This window comes from Cupressus sempervirens, chromosome 9 (assembly GCF_028749045.1).
Source record: "Cupressus sempervirens isolate cs-2001-9-10 chromosome 9, ASM2874904v1, whole genome shotgun sequence".
NCBI lineage: Eukaryota > Viridiplantae > Streptophyta > Pinopsida > Cupressales > Cupressaceae > Cupressus > Cupressus sempervirens.
The window spans coordinates 592,482,032-592,504,110 of record NC_143126.1 but is presented as its reverse complement, the minus strand read 5'-3'; positions in this window follow the sequence as shown (position 1 = coordinate 592,504,110).

Genomic DNA, 22,079 nt, shown 5'->3' with positions numbered 1-22,079 from the left:
AAATAGCATTAAAGTGGAATTGAGTGCCCTAAAAGTTGTATACACATCATATACAACTTTTGATTTTTATGAACAAAATGTCTTTGTAAACATGAATGAAGCACCAAGAAGTAAAATTGGTGCATATACCACTTGAACTTTGTAAAGTTTTTGATACATGCTTTGTTGATGGAATATAGATTGAAGGAAATGTCGAAGTCATCTCTATGTACATTATTGGAAAGTTGTGTCAAGACTACTCTTTGAACAATATTTGATTTATACTTATGATGCAGTCCTAGTCTAAAGATCTTAAAATGATTATTTTGAAGTTGGTAATTTGTTGCTAGTAAAAAATATTGAATGACATGGTCCTTGCAATAGTGGAATAATTTGATATATGAGGAGATCAGAGCAACTTGATGAATTAGCTTAAGTCTATGTTTTATTAGCAGTCTAGGTGAGTGGAAGTTACAAGACTAGCTAAATATGGATCTAGGCTGAACATGGGCTAATCAATGAGTATGTTGTTTGCAAATTCATTTTTATGGTGACAATGATTCAGAAATCACTACTTTGTGGTTTTTACAAATTGAATTTTTTCATATTAATACATAATTATGATTATTTATGATGTAATATGTGGCTTCTCTGAGTGTTATTGTTCTATTAGAGTGGTCAGCATTGAGCTGCACATCGTGGTAGCATAGCATATAATTTCCTCTAGAAAGCCCTTGGTCAAGAGCTTTTATGTTAGTTGGTAGTTGAACTTTGGAGCAATCAGTTAAGTTATGTTTTGATTTGCAACATTTTAGTAGAATTGAAAATTTTGGCATGAGTGGTTAGAGTAGTGATATAGGCAAAGCTAGAGTTGATAAATATTGTGACTGATCACAAATTGGCATTGGTGGATGCATGCAGTATAACAATTCTAGATCTGATATTGACATAGTTTAGTTTACACATACAATAACATATAATGGTTTCATTTTTAACTTCTATTTTATGTGTATGATAATAGTTTTTTCCATAAGCAAAGGGAAACTAATTCTGTGATGGTTTTGTTAGTAGAGGTTTGTGACAGATCATTGGACATGAGCCACTTATTGTTGGGTTAAATACTTGTCATGTTAATTGACCTCATCAGACGTACACTTTAACATTTACTCAAAGAAATGAAGTGCTAATGACAAAGTGTGTGCACTGACATTCCATTGTCAATTTCTCTAACTGAGGCATCTGTTACTATTTACAAGTATACAATAGTCATGTAAAATAATGTTTTGCCTACTCCCTGCACATGTAACAGTAGTAAAAGTATTTTGAACTATTCAATTGAACACGTCTAGCAATTCACACAGGTCATGGAATACAAAATCTATCATTACAAGAACAATAGAAGGTAATACACAAATGGGTGAATATAAATCATCATTTTAATAGTGGGCATGAGTTTTGTATAGTTCATATAGTATGTGTAATTTCTTTTTAGAAAAACTTGTATATGTATTTTGAATCGATTTTTTGGTTTGCAATCAGTGATCCATCATTAGGAAGGGAAAAGTTGATTCAAAAAGCATATACAGTTTTCCCCAAAAATCATTTCACATAATTTGAGTTTTATACCTCAAGCATGTCACTATAGGGGACAACATATTTAATGTTTCATTTAATATGACTTTTTAGCAATTGAAGCAATTGATTTACACTGCATCTAGAGTACTTGGGTTCCTGAGAAATATCCTTTAAGCATCATTGTTCTCTCTAGTTTGTAACCAGAGTGCAGGGATAACACACAACTTATGGTGAGTTTTACTGTATCTCAATGTTTTTGAGTGTAGTTTCTTTTGTCAGCATCCAATACTAATATTGTTGGGAGGAACCTACTTTGGTACATTTTTTTTTTCCAGTAGATAGATTTGACTAATAGCATGCATGTGAAAGAAAGTAATTTAATATGTGTTGATATCCATACTATCATGCAATGGAAAGCATCAATGATCTATAGGCTTACAAAAGTTCAATAGGATTTTAAACACATAAACAAAAGCTGCCATTAAAGATAGAAATGAAAAGACAAAGAAGTATGTTTTGCATGCAAGGCTTAATAGCTCAAGTTTGCAAATCCCAATATCTTAAATACAATTCACCCCGAGCTCTTATCTATAGTTATACATAGCGATATAGACATAAGGCTGAAAATGATAGTGATGAGGAATGCTTTGTTGGTGGTGGAACTAAAGTATTAATCACACAGATTGCTCTAGGAAATGGATTAGTCACATGTACCAGAGTACTAATCACTAGGTTTTGTACTCTGGTACATGAGTACAAAATCCACCCAAAAAACAAAAATACATGATTAGCACATTACAAAATATAGCAAAACAAGGTTTTACCAGTTGTAGTGGGCATAGACGAGGATGTTTGCATGATCCTTGTTGCCAACAATGCACAAGGCAATACTGGACTATCGATCGAAGGAGGAATCTACATTTCATCATGAGCTAAAGAATACAATATTATTAGCAAAGACATTTTTAATAGATAAAGATCAAATGAGATACTAGATAGAAGTCTCCACAAAAAAAAGATAAGTGTTATAATGTTGATAAAAATAAACAAAGAAAGTGTTACTTACACGAAGGTTGTGCACTACAACCCTCACCATGTTCTCCATGTGATGTCACAATTGTCACATATTTATATACAAGAACACATAAAATTAGAGATCATGATCCATAAGATACTATAAAATATTAACATCTATTGAACTTCTATTATTGCTTTAGTTGAATTACTACTTACCTTCAAAGATTGGACCCTACAGTCCAATTCTTTTCTCAGTGCCTCTTTCTCCTCACATGTGTCACCCTCGATAATAATATTAACAATTTCATCAATGTATCTTTGTTTAAGTTACTAGGCCATGAACATAGGGTCAGCACTAAGAGCGATGCCATGTAGAAATGACACCCATATTTCAAATCACATTTGATTAGTTGTCATTCTAGCTTTTTCTTATCATTTGTGACATCAAATATCAATAAAATTTCATCAAAATAAATCCAAAGCCATAAAGAAAATAACATAATAATATGACATTTTTTTCTATATTAACATTAAAAATTACAATAATTAATGTTTACCTCCGTTGAAGATGTGTGAGATGGTGCATCCATGTCACCTTGTGAAAAAGATTAGTAAATCTTAGAAATCAACAATGAAATTAAAGTAATAGACTTACCAAAAAAAAAATATTAATAATAAAGTAGATTGTATGTGTAAATCATTTGTCTTAAGTTAGCCAAAAATTTGTTGTAACTAATGTGTATATCTAAAAAGATATTTGACATTTTCTACTTAATGTTTATATTTGCACATATGGTTTGGAAAGAAAAAATTGGTCATACATGATCCCATCATAGTTGACATTAATCCTACCTAAACATTTCATTCATCATAATGATCTTCATCCATGTCATCATCATCACCATCATTGTACTTGTCACTTTGATCATCGTTGTCACCACCACCATCTTCATCGCCATCATCATCATCTTCATCACCATCATCATCATGACCATCATCGCCATGATCATCACCATATTCATCACCATGATCATGATTGTCATCAGTATCATCATCATCATTATCACCATTATTGTCAGCATGACCAAAATCATCACCATCTTCTTCTTCTTCATCACTGGGTAACTGTCATTCCTGATAATCATTTACTTCATCTTGTGCTTCTTCAATATCTTTTTCTTTTATCACATTATACTTTATCGACCTTCCTCCTGGGTCATGTCTAACAACAAATGACCAACTTGGTTTGTGTGGAACACCAAAGTAAAACACTTTCTCACATTGGTTTGGAAGAACATAGGGCTCATCTCCGACTGGCTCAAATGACCTTGTATTAATCATAGTAAATCCACTATAATGTTCAATAACAGTTCTATTAGGATCATTTTGATTCAGCTGTAGCCTATACCATTTGACAACAAATAAAACTATTTTGAATGAATTAAAGTCACACTCAAGTACATCATCCAAAATGCCATAGTATCAATTTTTAAATTGTTGAGGATGTTTGTCAGTTCTAGATGAAATATTGGTGACTGTGAAGACAACACTTATCCCATAATCACATGTTTTCTTCGTTTCATCTAACTTTTTTTGTGCAAAATTTATAGCCATGGTAGTACATAGCTTTGTGGTGTTTGACTTGCAATTATTCAAAAATGTTAAGATTATTTGCATCGATCTGTGAGTTGATATTAAACTTATGTCTCATGTTTAGTAATCTTATGTGTACCTTTGTATCTCTTAAGCCATATACTAGATTAAGTACCATTAGTGTAACATTGGGATCTCCATTACGATGAGCTTCTTTAACCAATGATGCAACACCATCCCATGTTAACGATAAACTATTTTTTTGAGACTATTCAATCCATACCGTCATCTCATTTTTGCTTTGCACAAATCAGCTAGCATAAACTGAGTGGAACTCCTTGGACCTAGGCCTAGAGCTGGAGGAATTCCATTGTTTTTGGTTCTTCTTTTCTTCCTAAGCTCAAAACATGCTCAGAGGTTATAGTTGTTTCATGCTCAAAGGTACTCATGTTGCCATTGGATTTTTTTTCAAACTGAACATTGAAACAAATTACTTGATTTGTGGTTGAAAAGGCTTTAGCGGTAGTTTATGTGTTATTCTCTACTCATGCATTAGGTTGTAATCTACTAGTTAGGGAAGCTCTAAGTTTTGATCATAGAATGCATGGGCTCAAATAAGTTAGCAATATGTACATACTACAGAGTCATGTGATGTCCCCTTGTTTGCATTAGAATCATAGTTGCCTTATGGGTTTGCAATACATCATGCATGGATGGCCAAGGTAGATCGAACTCTGGTAGAAGAGCTTTTTTCTAACAGGCATATACAAGTTTTGGTATCAACTGCCACACTTGCATGGTGAGTAAATCTCCCTACACATACTATTATTATAAAAGGAACTCAAATTTACAATCCTAAGAAAGGTATGTGGATTGAGCTCAATCCCTTAGATGTTATGCAGATGCTTGGTTGAGCTGGAAGGGCATAATATGATTTCCATGGTGAAAGAATAATATTAACAAGTCATAGTGAGCTGCAATATTATTTGTCCCTTATGAATCAACAATTACCAATTGAGAGCCAATTTATCTCAAAATTAGTAGATCATTTAAATGCAAAAATTGTTCTATGTATAGTTCAAAATGCAAGGGAGGCATGCACATGGTTGGGATACACTTATCTTTACATTCACATGCTTCAAAATCTAGTTCTATATGGTCTGTCTACTCATGCTTTAGATAAAGACAATACCTTAGAAGAAAGAAGGGCAGACTTGGTAAGCATAATAGTGGTTTTCAATTTTTGAGATCATTTTTGCTATAATATTGTTAGACACATAGGACTTCTCATTTTACTTCACTGATATTTTTTAGTGCTTTTGATAATTGAACTATTTATGTTAACAGATACATTCGGATGCAACTATCTTGGACAAAAATAATTTAGTGAAATATTATCAAACAAGTGGATATTTCTAGGTTACTGATCTTGGATGGATAGCCAGTTACTCTGCTATCAAGTTTTTCACCATTCATTCAACATGTACTGACATCTTCCAACATGAAACAAACCCCTTATTAAGGCTAGCTGGCTTCAAATTCATTAGCTTTACTTGTCAATTCTCTTGGTGTACACTAGTCAAACCACACTTCCTGCATATATTCGGTTAGTAATATCTCATTTATGTTACAGATGGCCCATTATAGGTGAAACAAAGACAACATTCATAGAATGGCCCTAGTTACCATCAAAACCGTTTCGAATGAGGAAAAGCAATAGCATGAAATGAATCTGTCAGCAGTGCAAAATGGAAATTCTAATGGAACTTTGTTAGTAGACCATTCAAGTCAGTATTAAAATCTCAAATTAATTCACAACTACATCCAAATGTTTGATTACTCAAATGAATCAATAAATCATGCGACAAACTTAAATTTTCAAGAAAATGGTTTATTATTGACTTCACTTTGTATCTCTTGTAAAACTCTTTAGATCTCTATCTCTCTCTTAAATCAAACACATTTTAGAGGATTTATAGACCCTATTCCAACCTTCTTCAACCAATTCTAGTTGGTTCTAATCATTGCAATTTGAAAAACAACAGATTTGTTTATGCCTTCCAATACCTAATTGTTAGGAATTTGAATTTCAAATTTGTGAACTTTTGAAATGTAAACCCTTAGACTCCTACCACTTTACCTATGATCAAAATTGACCCTAGTCCATTATTTAGGACTTGTTACATCCATTTTATCCCATTTGGCATCTTAGGTTCCACTTGATACCTTTTGGTCCTATGGTTCTTACCAGGACCATTAGGACATTTGGTTACATTCTTGAATTCATTACAATCCATAGCCACTATAGGCTTTAGTATTTCATAGTTAGGTCCTCTAGACCCAATATCACTCCTTCTATTCCTTGATGTGTTCAAAGCCTTCATGGCATCTCTTGATGCTCCTGCACCAAGTACCCAAGTAGCCCCGTCCTCGTGTAACCTTGGTTTGAAGTGTTGGGTGCGTGATCTTGATGATGGATTAGTTTGGGAATAATATTGTAATAATAACAAAACTAGATTTTCTTTTTGAGAATAATAACACATTGCCACCAATCCAATGTTTTGTTCCCCTCCTTTTGATTTCCATTCAATGAGCCTTGGGCCTCACTTATTCAATCCACACATTGTTTCATCTCTTCTATTTATACTTGTAATGTTCCTTCCTTCACAATAATTTTTGATTTGAAATTTTCAATTGAATTGGTGTAGGTGACAGAGAAGTCTATGGATGCTGCCACCCACACAATCAAGAGTGTGGCTTCAATACACTATCAAGGGCCCAATTTGAATCTATGCATGTATTAGATTGGTTGATAGGTAAGAGATATTTGCAATAAGAAGTTGGTAGCTAAATTATTGAATTGAAATCTTTAATGGTCCAAACCTAAATTAAAAAATCTTAAATAATGTTGAAATTGTTGAATATTTCTTAAATTGGGAATGAGGATGAATTGAAAGTGGTGAAATTGCTTACACTGTCGAAATCAAGAAATCTTAAACTTACAAAACTTAGAGATATCTATAATATTTCCTTTTAAAATAGAAAACTAAAAATCTTAATCATCTAGACTTCACACAACAGAGGGAAAATTACAAAAAACTTGCAATATTTCAATAGAAAACTATTTTTTTCCACTATTATTTCCTATTAAGGTAAATCAGGTAATACATGAACAGTGCATAGTGCGTTCAACAACTACAGTGCTCCTATTTTTATTTAATTCTTCAAACAAAAAAACCAATAGGTATTAAACTTTGCACTTGAAGTAGCTATCTCCTTATTGGTTTTTACAAATATGAATGGCCTTTTAAACAGGTCTTCGTGTTCAATATGCAGCATCTAGTTTTTCACTATACTGAGGCAGAGCTTGGGTTGTTGTGTTAACCAACCAGACCGAATCCCTATATTCTTCACATGATTGTTTTCACAATTTACAATATATTTATGATTGTCTTGCTAATGTTCTTAGATCACCTTAGTTTTATTTTTATTGTTAACTTTGATATAACATTGATAGTATATAAGTTATATTTTTAATTGTATTTAATTCATTGAGATACTAGTTTCTCTCCTTTTTCTCACAATTTATTGCTATTTTCAATGCCTGATTTTAATTTCCATGTTTTTGATCTTGGATGGATAGCCAGTTACTTTGCAATTAGGTTTTTCACCATTCATTCAGCATGGTTTCTAGGGTTCATGTTGGAAGATGTCAGTACATGTTGAATGAATGGTGAAAAACCTTTCCTTCATTAATTGTTATTTATGATTGCCAATGTATGCTAATTGCTGCCCTCTTTGTTCAAAAGAGTTGTTATTCAAGATTGTCATTAATTGTTATTTAAGATTGTCATTAACCCTCTTTGTTCACAAGAGCTATTATTCAAATGATTAAATGCTGATTATAACAAGCCTGAATTAGATTAGTGAGAGCCTGATTGCAAATATGTGTCTACTACTTTATCTTTGATATATATCCATAACCATTATATTCCATATGATCTAAGAGAGAGTCCACAGGTTGGTCAAAATTTTGACCATCACCTCATGGATTTCCACCAAGAATTGGTCAAAATTTCCACCAATTCTTGAAAGTTTTCGACCAAACATTGGTGGAAATTTTGACCAGTTCTTGAAAGTTTTCAATGAAGAATGGGTTGAAATTTCAACCATTTTGTGACATTCTTTGACCAAAAATGGAAAATCAGAGTTAGCAAAGACAAAAAAAATTTGATGAATGTATTTGTCAAAATTTCAACCAACCTGCAAGTTGGTCAAAATTTCGACGAGAAAAATTGCCACGAACTACTTGGTCAAAATTTTTACCAACCTGGGTCAAAATTTTGACCAAAATTTATTAAAAATTGAGTTCAAATTTATGAGTGCCATGACATGCATTAAATCTTACTATACGTATTGTAATACTTGTTTTAAGGCCCTTTAGCTTAGGAACCACAATTCTCTTTGATGGATTTGCTAAGCAAGATAAAAAACTTACACAAGATTTGTTGAAGAAATGTACCATCAAATAGCAAGACACATGAACTTTACAATGAAAACCATGATTATGAATTGCAATTATAAATACATCTGGCTTATGCAGATATGACAATCCCTTTTTGCATAAGTACTTTATTGAACTGATTTTACACACTTCATACTCACATATCCAACACTTATACAACATACTCCTTTACAAATGATTTGTCTTTTTGTTTACGTCCTTTCACCTTAATGAATCAAGTAAGTCAGCTCCAAAAGTGACCGTTGGATGAAAAATGAAATACAACGTAGGTTGGCTTCAAATAGGTGCATCATGAAGATAAATGAACTGTGACTTGAAACAAGTTTATTATGAATCAACATATAATAAAGTAATTTTAACATCAAACCATAATAGATTGAAGAGCATGAAAGAAAAACATGTACCATAGGTTACCACAAAAAGACATAAACATGTACCATAGGTTACAACACAAAGACAAAAAAAAATTATGTCAAAAACCCAATGAAGGAAAGAACATCAAAATTTAACTCAAATTATATGAAATATGGATTAGAATATTTTTTTTAGGTCTCACTACTTAAGGAGGCACATTGTTCCTTGATGGACTTGTTGAGCATGATACAAAGTTATATGTATTCGTTCGAGCGATATACTATCAACCAACAATGTGCACGAGGTTTGCAATGAACAACAAGATTATGAATTGGAGTGATTAATGCATTTGGCTTATTTTATAGGCTTCATACTTAGAGATCTAACAGTTACAAAACACACTCCTTCACAAATAATTTATCCTATTTATATCCTTGACAAAATCTCAATGCATTAATTAGGTTGGCTCCAAATGTGACTATTATATGAAACATATAATGCACATAAGTGATCTTCAAATAGGTGCATCATGAAGGAAAATGTTTTGTGGATCAACCCAATATAACCATTGTGTTCTGCAAGATCTATATACCAAAAAATCACTTGTTTGGCATGGATTAGCCATTATTGTAGCATCCTGAAATATGTGGTCACCTTTCTCTTCGTGCCAAAACTAGTAAGAAGAAGAGTCTGAACCAAACAAAGGAGCACCTAGCCAAAATTGAGGGGTTTAGGAAAACCAAAAACCATATTCTTGGAAAAATTCTTTACATGAGAGAAAAACTCAAATAAGGAAGTGATATGTGGAAGGGAACCTCTAAACCTTTACAAAAAGAACACTAATGAAGTATATGATAAGTATTCAAACATAAAATAGACCAACGAAGACCAAGATAATTTGAAACACTTCCTCGAATGTTCTACAATTAAAATGACCATGAACAACTATGTTATTAGAAAGGAAAGATGAAAAACTAGAATCCAAGACCATCCAAGTAGAAATTTCTACAAATGTATAGCATTTTGGACCACCTCTATACCATCTACTATTGGTAGAATATACATCCATAGTAGAAGTCTTACAATCAAATCATAAAGGGCCACCAGAATAGGTCCAACGTGAACAATAACACAAAATAAGACTAGGATGTTTTGAAACCTACATATTCTAACATCTTCCATGTACAACCATTGTGATGAACACATATATTCATAGAAATTGAAGAGGGAAACAAGAAACCCAAGTCCAACCAAGAAAGAAGCACAACATACATAACATATTGGGCCATTAGAGAGAAGACCCCTAAGAACTCCAAGTTCCCTAACTTTAAAACAAACCCTCTACTATACATCTTCTTAACATCTAAAAGGAAACATAAGGAAAGGAAATTTAGGGAAAAAATTGGAGTAGGAATATATTTATAGCCACAATCCTTTCGAAGAGAGATTTACTTGAGAAAAATAAAAAATTCTTTATTCTTTTTCACCAACAAACTATCTATCAAAGAATAATGCCTTAATAAAAGCAATTCTATGATCCTTCTAAGGACCAAGTTTGGTAATTATTAAGTTTTTACCTTTCATTTCTTCATGGGATGGATATGGAAGATATTATTATAACTATTAAAACTTTTAGAATGCTATTACATGGATGAAAAAGGACATTTAATATATTCTCAAATTATAATGATGAATAAAATTATATTTGAACAATGACAAAATCCAGGGATAGATGAATAGAGTACAAAATCAGATAAAATAGACAAATGATATCTGCACAAATATGTACATGAATGCACAGAAGACCAAAATGTTCACTCTGCAACAAATGACATGGGTCTTAAGAGGGAGAAAGAGGGTAAGTGAGAAAGAGACCTGGGCCTTTTGCAGAGGTGTTACATGGTAGTAAATGACACTAAAGCATTCAAAACTCAATTCAAAAAAGCTTTGACTGAGATCAATCTCCAAAGCATATTCCAAACATTTTCCATCTATCACTAATGTTGTATTATTTCCACTTGTACTTCTATGTTTCTTACCATCTTCAAGGTAAAAAAAAAGGCTTTGTTTCACCCAATCTCTGATTACTATTGTAGTTATATGCATTATAACAAAGTTCAAATGCATCACAAGATTATCTAGATGCATTTTTTAGAGTGGTAGATGCACTGTTTTAGAGTCTTTCATCGATGTTCTAGTTTTGAACTTGGTTTCTCGTTATCAATTTATAGTTACTTTTTATGGAAGGACTGTGATTTGAATTGGAGTTTGTTATTAAAATTTTAAAACACATCCAATCTCAATAGAAGAGGCCACAATAAAATATAAAATTGCACACACTTAGAAAATGGAAAAAAAGGGCTTCCTAACAAGGTTATCTAGAGCTGGTGACTAGTGAGTTTTAGTTTTTAACCATCAATGCTTGAATTTACCTCTCCTAAAATTGAAATCTTCCCACCAATGCTAAGGAAGTTTGGTGCAATCCCTTATGCTAAGGAGGTTTGGTGCAATCCCTTAAGGAAGGCCATGTTCCAAACACAGGTGGCTTGCATTCAATTGGGAATGCAAGATTGGGAGGTGTTCCCTCTCACTGACCCTGCTAAGGCAACTCGGGAGGTAGTCTTTCTATGGCTGAGTAATCCTTCCTAGTAGACAGTAGGAAAATGGAAATCATAAATAGGTCTGGGAATTTGATCACTGTAGGAGAGTGAGAGTATATCCCTAGTATTATGACCTCCCAAACACAACAAACAAGTTTTGTTCAATTCCAAGCCCTTGACTATAGTAGACAAAGGGGCTCCTGGTTAAACTATGTGTTTTTTCTTTTCCTATTTGACTGTTACTAACCCTCACAAAAGGTTTGGCATTTTGATAAACTCTCATGAGTTGAGAGCATAGGCCTACTTTTGATTAGATCAGTGAGGTCAAATGTACTACTTAGAGTAGGTTATGGATTTTTTTAAAATGTCGCAATCTAATTCATGAGGGTTCTGATCTACTTACCTATTTCAAAGCTAGTAAAGGCTAGGCAAATTTTTTAGGGTCTTCATTCTTGTTGCACATTTTGAGTAGCTTGAGAGTTATTTTCAGTTTAGATGAGGTCTGCAAACAATCAAAAATAAAATCTGAACATTAGATGTGAAGGTTAATAGCTTGGATCATATGTATAATAGAAAACAACATATGTGTCATAGAAAGTGGTATATGCACTATAAGAATCTTCAAATGCACTATAAAAATGAGAAAATGTGCTATAATAATAAGAAAATGCACTATAAAAATGATCTAAAGCATTGTAAGAATGATTAAATGTGCTATAAGAATGAGTGAATGCACAACAGAATGCTTCAAATGCATTAAAAGACTAGGCAAAAGTGTTAAAATGGTGTGTAAAAGCATTGCTACATCAGGGGAGTGGTAGATCTGATCTTCATGAGCTTAGAAATGTCTTTGAAATTTTTTTGATCTTTTTTTGAAGCTTCATACACACTATAAAACCTGCATAAGGTTAGATCTACACCAAAAACTAGAGAAAAAAAGTAGATCTCAAAGAAAAAGAATAATAGATCTAAAAGAAAAATAACATATTAGCAAGAAAACTTGAAGAATAGAGAGACTTTAATATGAAGCCCCATGATGGGTACCATTTTGTACATGGAATGTTCATGTATTCATGAAACCTTAATGTAGAGTGCAGATAAATTGACAACAAACTAGACTAAAAGCAAGAAATCATTGGCAAAATATAAACTCTACGAACGTCTCATGTTTCCCTAACTACAACCACTAAGAATGATCTTAGACTAGAATCTTAGTGACAGTTCTAGAATGAGAGTATGCTTAAAATACAGATCTACCAATATGTATACAAGATCTAAGATGAAAATGCAAATTATATGTGAGTAATAACTCTTAGAATACTATCAAAATGGACATGCAATGAGCTGAACATGTGTTAAAATGATACTAAATAACATGAAAAAAAAGATAAAATGCTATCAAAATGACATAAACTTGCTAGAATAACAATGCTAATATGCTCAATATGACAACTCTAAATATGCCTATGATGCAGATGCCTAAAACTTGGGTCCTTTGCTCTTGAATTCTCATTTTATTTATAGGATTTTAGAAGGGGTTAGGGTAAGAATATGGGTTTTACCTTTGACTGGTAGATAGAGGTGAAATTGAAAATGTCTCATAAGAGACAAGAGGAGGAGTCCAAAAGTCTTAATTTTGAGGATAAATGTGGATTTTTTTCAATTAAAATGTCTCATAAGAGACAAGAGGAGGAGTCCAAAAGTCTTAATTTTGAAGATAAATATAGATTTTTTTCAATTCTTTATAATATAAAAAGGAGTATTTTCACTTTTGTAAGGATAAATGGGTTTATTGATAAAATAAAAGTTTCATTTATTTTCAAAAGTTTGTCTTTTCCTTTTCCCTTTTGAATTTCATTTTATGATTTTGAATTGTTTTTCTCCTCTTTTTGAAGTTGATTTAGGTCTTATTAATTTGATAGATGATTTAATCAATTAATGACCTAATGTAATCTTTAATTTGAAAGTCTTTTATTTTTCTCTAATTTCCTCCTTAATTTGCATTGACTGGTCGAAGTTACGGTGTTTTATGTCTTTGCCAATTTTTTGGTGTCCACAAAAATGACATGTAGCAATAGGAGAAATGGACAATAAAAGCTATGGTCAAAACAACCTTGTGTTAATAACTATGATAATCATTAAAGATCTCACTAGAATATAGGCATCTAAGTAATTTTGGAGGATTACTAAAAATAATAGGGAAATATCACAAAAAAATGATATATTCATGCCACAATTCACTATTACTATGAGGAATCATCCAAAATGACTCAAAAAAATTATGGAAAGGCTAATATTTGCATACCTTTGCAGAATGTTGGAAATGTATTGGGAAACAAGATGTTAAGAGGGGGGTGAATCAGGATCTATAAAACTTTTAGCTCCTTAAACAAAATAACAGATTAACTGCATTCATTCCTAATCCAACCCATATCTTAGATCTCATACCATATAATCATGAACTGTAAAACTAAAAATAAATCTATCTAATCATAACATCCATCAACATGAAATTGTAAACTCATAACACAAAGCTTTTGGTAACCTAGAAACTCTCCAAGGTGAAGGTAAAACTTGGGTGGGGATGACACCCACAAATATTTACTACTGCAACAATAAATTTTTCCTATTAGGGCTACAATTTTATCACTTTTGATGATCTACCCTATGAGGGGTCTGCTTGGTTAAAAGCAATACAAGACTATTAATTCCACCTTGATTAAAAGATTTAAACTTACAATGAAGTAAGCACTCTGTTAGGAGATTTGAACAAGGTTTGTTAAAACCACTATGTTAAGAGATTTTCCTTGATACACTTTTTATAATGTCTTATTACTTGATCCTTTGGTTTTCTCTCACAATTTTTTTATGAATATTCTCTCTTCAATGTCTAAAAATAATCTCCTTATCTAATCTTCTATGTTTTTCCCTTCACTGCTAGGTTGCTCTGTCTGATCTCCTTATCTAGCTTAGCCGTCCTTTCTCTATCCTTAGCTTCTTTGCTCCTTCGTGCTTTCATCTTTCTCCCATAATAATTTAGGGTTAGATCCCTTCTTAAATAGATAATTATAGAATATTAGATCATAATCAATGATCCATAATTCATCATTTTTTCATTTTACCCTTTTGATTTTCTGATTGATTAATTTGTCTTTCTTGGGATTAATGCTTTTTGACAAAATATTTAATTTTATCCTTAGTTGACTCTAAAATTCATAAATGTCACATAAAAGTTATCTAGAATTATTTTCATAAGTGTTTGTGTCATTACAAACACATATGCCAAAACTAGTTCACTCGACAATTGAATATTCTAACACTTGATCATACCTAATATTCAAGTTGTCTCTTAGCTTCTATAAACTTGGCATTTACAGTCTTTCTTGGAAAAATTTAACCTCAATCTTCATATGTTTTATTTAGCATGTATAGTAGCTTAGTCTCTACTAGGGTTCTTGAGAACATTTGACTTGTTCAGCATGTGGACAAGTCCATGTACTTAGCCTACTCTAGATGGCTCAGTCGTAGTGATGACTAACCAACACTACCTAGAAAATGACTAAGTGTTGGACACTAATGGGAAATAAGGCTTAGAGATCAACAATCTCCCTGTTTGACATTAGTGATAAAAACACTTTGCAATGACTTAGCGATCTATTCAGAATTACAAAATATCAAAAATAAATATAGCACTCCCTCTGAGACCATGATTTGGTGTTCAAACCTTAACTTTGCTATAATATATGCATGTGTGTAAACTTTGATGATGACTCATCTAGTAAATTTTTATCTGATCCGATCTTCTTACTTCCCCTAGTCTTTTCTCTTTATTTCCTCAAATGATTTCCCCCGTTATTCTGTCATTTATCTTTTGAGGATGATTTCCCACTTGTTTTTGTCAATTTATGGCTTGGGGTTGGTAGGGATTAGCTAGTATTTGTCCAAAAATGATTTGGTACTATCCAAAATTACTTCAAGTCCTTGGTTACATCTAGATCTCACCGATTCTTGGACCTAAATTTGAATTTCTAGTTGAGCAACTAGATGAATTAGACTCTTTGTTGTTGAGAGATGTGGATCTCTCTTTATTAGATTTTGTGCCACAAATAACTGTCTCTAAATTATTTTCAAATGGGGTAGTAGCATAAACTGAATATAAATCATTTTTTTACTAATGCTAGTGTCTGTAGCCATCAACTCGAGTAATCATCCTGATCAATTGCCAATTTATTATATGATTGTGAGCTTGAATTTGCATTCTTGACCAATGAAATATTACAAGCCTTCATATCTACCTATATTTGATCAATACAATGTTGATTCTCCAATGTGAAAAAATAAACATCACAAAGTTTCATAATAACTTTCAAAATTCCTTCCAAACTTGCTACAAGGTTATAAAGCTCAACTTGCTCAACTGCAAGTGCTAATGAGACTTTCTCCAAAACTTTGTACTCAAATCTCTTCTTAGACCATCTTACCAATTTATCATTGGTCTCTATATCCTTAGCATGTAATTTGTCAACTATATACACTATTATATCAAAAATTGGATAGTGTGCATTTACATCATGAATATTGAAAGCATAAAAAACAATATCCTTAATATCTTGAAGTACCTTCTTTTTTTTGTATTCTCTCCTCAGTTGTTCTTGCTTTGTCTTGCGACTCAACAAAGTCTATAAATTTTTCATTTGTTCTAGAGTCATATTGTCAAGTTCATATTTAGGCAGTGTGATGACCTCATCTAAACTGATTATTTCCTCTAGTGTATCAACTTTGTGTGCCACTAACTATGACTGAGGGGTATTATCACTAGGTAGTGACATTTGCAATTTTTTTCTCCTTGTGCTCAGTCCATTTTTCTACTCCTATTGAGTTGATATACCATGTTGAACAAGTGCAATAGTTAATGTATTAGTTGGAATAGCACTTGACAACTGAATAAGATCTTGAATAGCCTCTTTTTCTTTTGGTTTCTCTGGCTCTGCCAACTCTATCTTAGTTTCTTCCTCTTTCTCATTGGTTTTTCCATTAGTGACATGAGTGAATTGTGGAAGAACAATAATTACCTTGCCCTACTGCTTAGCACTCATGTCAGAAATAACTATAACTGATATAACTTGAAATAGTTGGTGCACCGTCAATCCATAGATAGTCTTGTATTTGTAGAAAAACTAGATTGGTGCATGGAAGAGAAGTGTTTGAGGTGGTTAATTCAACATTTTTCAAATATTCCTTAGTTAATATATTCTAATTTAGTGGTGATGAATCAGGAATATCTTCAATAGTGACAACATCCTATTGTTCACTCCCCTCTATCAACTTTCTTACTTTGTCTTCTAATTTGTCAAGTTCATCATCATCTTTACTTTCCAACTCTATTACATCTATTCCTTCTTCTTCTTCTTCATCTATTGATGGAACTAAAAATCCAAATGCTTTCTTCCATATGACATTGATCTCCTTCTCAACTTCATGAGCTATAAGTACAAATTTCTTTATAAAATCTTTTAGGGATATAGACATATCTTCCCTAAATCAGACATTGTTTGTGCCAGTGTAGTTTCTCTTATTTGCCTCTCAATGAATAATTCCCACTTCCATTTAGCATCTAATTTATTATAAAAATCTTCATGGATATATTTTCCCAATTCAATAGGTTTATATTTGAATCTTTTCATCATATCTATCATGGCCTTCTCTATCTTTTCTTTATTAACTTTATTTAAGGAGCCAAAATTTAATTTCTTAAGTCCTGTTGTACCTGCCAAATTTCTAATATCTTCATGTACTTGATCAATGGTCATTGGAGGTAGTCTAGGTACAATTTGAAGCTTTCTCAAATTGTCAAACTTAGTTTTCTCTTCATCCTCCTCCTCCTCACCAGTTGTAACAACCAATTTCCTTCGTGCCCTCTTAGGTAGGCTCTACATAGTTTCTTTGGTTAGTTTTCTCTTTGCTATACTCCCTTTTTCCTTTATAGTCAAGGACTAAGATGCCTCAGATCTTATAATTATCTTCCTTTTGGGCTCAATTTCTGGAGGTTTGACTAGCTTCTTCAAATTTCTCTTTAGATCCTCCACTTTAGAATCGACAATGATTACTTTCTTTTTCTTTGTTCCTTGGGCTCAACAATAACTAACTCCTTACCTTTTGATTCCTTGTCTTTTGCTTCTTCACCAAACTCTTCATCATCTCCTTTCCCTCAATTTTCTAGAGTTGACCTGTGCCAAGCTTGCCCTCAAGATCTTTAATCATCTTCTTTCTTTTCCTACCCATCTTGGGCACTTTTGTTTACATTTGCATTTTAACCTTGGTTGTCTCATAATGGTCAAAGGGCTTGACATTCTTGTCTATCTCCTCATATAATAATGTAGTAACTGATGTAGTTACTTCATCTATACTAACTCCATATTTCATTGGCCTTAGCCATGCAACCCATGGTAACACTTCCTAGGCATAGGTGAAATCGATGTCTACCATAAAACATATATCATCAAAATAATGATCTACCACTGATTTTGGTATCCTCATCCTATTTTTCATCTTTTTATCGAATTCATGAAAATAGTTATCCATAATAGCCTCAAAGTATTCTCCCAATTATTCTATGAAAACATTTATTTATTCTGGTCGGTCTACTCTTATCCCATGCAACTGTGTCGATAGTAGGGAATGAATTCTTTACATAGAAAATATACAAACTAGTAAAGATCTGAACTTACAAGAAGTTTTCTTCACCTTCATAATTGCTCCAAGATTTTTTGATAGTTGTTGTAGCTATAGCTTAGCCAAGTCATAAATGTGATCTTTCTTCACAATCTTATAACCTAGGTCAACTGCAATACAAGGAACATTGTTTAGTCAACTTGACTAATAGAATTTGTGTGCAATTACACTCCTTACAAATTCAATATCTAGATCTTCAATCCCATCAATTGAAATTCCTTGGTTGTTCCACTTGGCCTTTGTATATTGTTCAACAACTTCTTTCATGGCACATCTCATTGTATTAAACCTATCTAAGGTGGGTTAACTAGTAGCTCAATGAATGATTACCTTGTTTATGTTTACTAGTCCACTTTCCAACCCAATTTCCATGTCATGAACTCAACTTAGTACAATTTTGATCCTTTCAACTTTGAATAATTTTAGAAATACTAGAGCATGAGTAAGCCCTTTCTCAAAAACTATCTTATTCTCATCTCTCATAACTCCATTGTCACATAACTTATTATAAGCTGCCCACAATTCATAGTCTCTAATTTCTGCAATCTTGTACATGCATCACAATTGAACATCATGAACAATTAACACTCTTGGTGGAATAAATGATAGGGTGCTAGATGCATCTCCATTCATCATAATGTTAGGGTACATTTTGAATTTAGGTTGAGAACACTAATCATTCCTCACAATCTTTGAATTACTCTCTTTCAACATCTCCTTCCTAGATACAGATGCAGTGGATGCCATTTTCAAAACTAGGGTTTAAACAACTTTACTTCAATAATTTGAAATCAACTTAACTCAACACTAAAACCTTACTTACTAAATTCTTTGAATCTTTTCAATGACATGCTATGATTTACTTGTTCTCTTATTGAATTCGACTTGATTGCCTTTGAATCACTTATATGCACTAAAATTATTAGGTAAATGAAAATGAGTTTCAAAATTTGATTTATACCTTCAATCTATTTATTTAGGTCTACAATACATATGACGTATTGTTGCAGGTGCATAATTATTGTCTTGGCTTTCACATATTGTGTTTTTGGTTCCTTTCATTCAAATACTTGGTCACTGTTACTTGGCTTAGTCAATACCATTTAGTTCGGCCAACACATCAGCTTAGTCAATGTAAACTCTCAGTCTATACCGCAATACTTAGTCAATAAAGATAGTATTATGGATGCTTGACACTTGATAGTGTAATTGATTCTATTGCCTAATTATTTTCTCAAATCTATCCTAATGCATCTTTATTCATGTTAATATGGACTTTTAATCATATTTCTTGTTAGGAACTGGTGTATAATATATCATTCAAGTGTATGGTCCCTTACACACCTTCTTTGATTAGATGGATGTAGTGTGATCACCTAATCCTTTAGATTGGATGATTTCACCTTTTCTTATTCCACTTCCTCTAGCTTCTACTATCTTTTTCCATGTTGGATTCATCTTAACCTTTCCTTTTCCTTTGTTGCATTCATTTTTTGGTGCTTGTGCTCGAGTCCTACAATTCTTACTAACATGTCCAACCTTGTGACAAATGAAACAAATTAGGTTTCCATTCAACCATTTCTTGGAATTCCCATTATTTAGAAATCATTTGGGATCTACTTCCTTATATAATGTATCATTTTGTTGAATGGTCATATCTTTCCTTTTCTTTAAGGATTTCCTTAACTCTTCTTTTTATACTTCAAGTTGTTGCAGTATGATTTGGATGTCAATCATCTTATTCTCAATGATATTTCCCAATTTGTACACTCCATCTCCAAGATCTGAAATCTCAAGTTGTTAGAATTCTTTTAAAAGAATTGATCTTTGGTACCAATTGTTGGAAATTAATTGGGAAACAAGATATTTAGAGGGGGTGTTAATTGAGATCTATAAATTTTTTAGCTTCTTAAACAAAATAAAAAATTTAGTGCATTCATTCCTTATCCATCTCATATCTTAGATCTTGTACAATATAATCATGAATAGTAAAATTGAAATGAAATCGATCTAAGCATAACATCCATCAACATGAAATTGTAAACTCATAACACAAAGACTTTGGTAACCCAAAAACCCTCCAAGGTGAAGATAAAACTAGGGTGGCGATGACATCCAGAAATCTTTATTGCTTCAACAAAAAAGTTCACCAATTAGGGCTACAATTTGATCACTTCTTATGATCTACCCTATGAGGGGTCTGCTCGATTAAAATTAATATAAGACTGTGAAGTCTACCTTGATTAAAGGATTTAAACATATAATGAAGTAAGCACTCTAATAGGAGATTTGAACAAGGTCTGTTAAAACTACTTTGTTAAGAGATTTTCCCTGACACACTTGTTAGAATGTCTAAGTTCCTGATCCTTTAATTTTCTCTCACAAAATTGTTTACAAATCTTCTATCTTCAATTTCTAAATTTGGTCTCCTTATCTGATCTGCTATGTTCTGCCCTTCATTGCTAGGTTGCTCTATCTAATATCCTTATCAAACTTAGCCTTCCTTGCTATGTCCCTAGCTTGTTCACTCCTCCACAATTTCATCTCTCTTCCATCACAATTTAGTGTTAGATCCCTCATCAAATAGAAAATCATAGAATGTTATAGATCATAATCAACACCCTATAATTCATCCTTTTTTCATTTTACTCTTCTAATTTTTTGAGTAGTTAATCTATCTTTCTTGGGATTAATGCCTTCAGGAAAATGCATAATTTTCTCCTTAGTGTCTCTAAAATTCATAAATTTCACATATAAGTCAGCTAGAATTATTTTCATAAGTTTTTTTTCCATTACAAAAACATATGCCAAAACTAGTTTACTCGATAATTGAGTGTTCTAACACTCGATCATAACTAACATTCATGTTGTCTCTCTAGTTCTATAAATTTGGCATTTATTGTCTTACTTGGGAAAAGTTAACCCTAGTCTAATGTTTTTCTTGCCATGTATAGTATCTCGGTCTCTACTGGGGTGCTCAACATATGATGCTTGACACTTGATAGTGTAATTGATTTCATTGCCTAATTATTTTCTTAGATCTATCCTAAAGCATCTTTATTCATGCTGATATGGAATTTTAATCACATTTCATGTTAGGAACTGGTGTATAATATATCATTCAAGTGTATAGTCCCTTACACACCTTCTTTGCTTAGATGGATGTAGTGTGATCACCTGATCCTTTAGATTGGATGATCTCACATTTTCTTATTCCACTTCCTCTAGCTTCTACTATCTTTTTCCATGTTGGATTCATCTCAACCTTGTGTTTTCCTTTGTTGCATTCATTGTTTGGTACGTGTGCTTGAGTCTTGCAATTCTTACTAACATGTCCAACCTTGTGACAACTAAAAAAAAATAGGTTTCCATTCAACCATTTCTTGAAATTTCCATTGTTTAGAAATCCTTTGGGATCTACTTCCTTATATAATGTATCATTTTGTTGAATGGTCATATCTTTCCTTTTCTTTAAGGATTATCTTAACTCTTCTTTTTCTACTTCAAGTTATTTTAGTATGATCTAGATGTCAATCATCTTATTCTCAATGATATTTCCCAATTTGTAAGCCTCCATATCTAAGATCTAAGATCTCAAATTGTTAGAATTCTTTCAAAAGAATTGAGCTTTGATACCAATTGTTGGAAATTAATTGGGAAACAAGATGTTGAGAGGGGGGGTTAATCAGGATCTATAAATTTTT